This window comes from Silurus aristotelis, assembly GCF_946808225.1.
Source record: "Silurus aristotelis genome assembly, chromosome: 28".
NCBI lineage: Eukaryota > Metazoa > Chordata > Actinopteri > Siluriformes > Siluridae > Silurus > Silurus aristotelis.
In genome coordinates, this window is record NC_139601.1 from 17,497,110 (window position 1) to 17,499,249 (window position 2,140).

Consider the following 2,140-nt stretch of genomic DNA (forward strand, 5'->3'; position numbering starts at 1 on the left):
GAAAGAGGGAGGGGGTGGGAAAGAGAAGTCAAGGAGTTTTTCCTTCACCACAGCTTGTTCATCAGGAAAAAACTTACACTTATAAAGAACATCTTATTCATTCTTTAGTACCACATTATGAACTGAATTGAGAAATAGAGAGAGAGAGAGAGAGAGAGAGAGAGAGAGAGAGAGAGAGAGAGAGAGAGTTTTTGATTTTTACAGTTTTTTATTTGCAGTGGTGTGCGGTCAGGGTCAGCAAAGTCTTCTCTACTGGACTAAACACGATCAGAAGCACTGACCAATTATAACCTAAATTCTGATATTTGTTCCATGAAATTGTATGAATTTCTTCCATCAGTTTCTTCTCTTCATGTCGTGGTGTTTCTCTCGGCTGCACTGCTTCAGTACGTGGATGTGGATGTAGGTTTTTTTGTCCAATCAGATTTCAGCCTCTATGTGCTGCCATGTGAATCTAATCTCCTCAGAACCTTCAGAATCAGTACTGATGGACTTTTACCATCGAGAATATTACCAACAGCTCTGTTTCTTTATCCAATCAGATTTTAGATTCTCCTCACAGAGCAGATCACTGGCCCAGAATAGCGTCAGCATTTTTCCGTCCTCTGATTGGTTGTTCAGAGGGAAACTGTTACAGCCGAGTTCGACTGGTAAAACACGTGTGTAGCTCTGCACACGTTCATACATCTGAGTTAGACTTTTTTATACCTACAGAGGAAGAGAAATTTATTTGGTCTCAGACACTTAAAAATCCATTGTGAAGAAAAGCGAGACATGGTGAGGAGGTCACCAACCCTGAAGCTCGCTAGCGTGTCTCAGCCCGGGAAAGGGTTTGTTCTCCACTACCAGACCAGTGAATACGAGCGGTACCACTGGATTACAGCCTCTGGGGGGCGCTGCACATTATAAGTCTGCATCTCATGTGATTGGGTTGTGTTTTATTTACATTTTAATGTTTTTGTGATGTTATTAGACAAATATTGATTGTGAACTGCTCCAGATGTTGTAGGTGCACAGTTGTGGTTGTAGTGTGGAGGTTTGGAGTGTAACTGGGGTTGTTGGTTTAGTAAAATGGTTTTTACCTCCAGATGTGAAACGTCTCTCTGTAATGCACGTGTTGTTATATTGTGTGTTTGTATTGTTTTGATGGTTTCTATAATTGTGATGTGATAGTGGTGTATTAAGAGGTGGATTAAGTCGGGTACGTCCTCACTGAAGGCCCAGGTACCAAATACACGGCCCGCTACTGTTTATTTAACATAAGTCATGTTTTATTTTGTAAATCTGGAGAAGATTCTGATGGCATCACAGTCAGTTTTTTGAGCCAATTAGTTTTTTTCTGCTCAGGTATATGGCCATTTTCGCTTGACCAAAAAAAAAATTATAAATTAGTTGGTACATAAACCTGTTTCTCCTAACCTGCAATGTTGAGGAGATCAAAGCTCCGGACAGTGTGATGGTGGTCACACCAAAAATGTCCAGACTCCTGTAGACCAGGGGCTCCTCCAACAGCCAGTGTAGTGTTCCACATCCTTTAATCTTTTTTTTTTTTTTTAAGTCCATATTTTAAAAAGTCTGCAGTAAAAAACTGGTAATCCAGAAACATCCAGCGTATTTGTGTCAAAGTTCTGTTCAGTCCCAGTCCTCCCACCATGTTTAAAATTCCACTGGCTGCTGTTCTCCAAACTAGGTTCCTGGGCCCATTTAGGAGTCTCTGGATGAACTGGAGGCGAAAGGCTACATTCGCCCCCTGTAGGACATATTTGGAACCAGCCACTTCCACCTGCTCAGTCCGCCCTTGATGTGCTCTTCAGTGTCTTCCTAAATTTTAATGGAAGTTTTTTCTCAGCCCCCTGTGCTGTAGTGTCCAACAGGTCATTCATTTTTGCTTTTTTATTTTTGAGGGCTTCAATATGCCCTCGATTTCCTATGGCCTTCAAACGCTGAAGTTCCACTTTCTCTATCTCCAGAGCTTTTAGAGATCTGGCAGTGTCTCTTGTGACATTGAAAGTGTACCGTTAACAGATATCTTTATTTTGTGCTTTTGTAACATCTCACCACTGCTGTAGGGAGTTAAAAGCTGCTTTTTTCAGTTTAAAACAATTCCATTACAAAAATAAAATTTAAATTAGCATTTTCT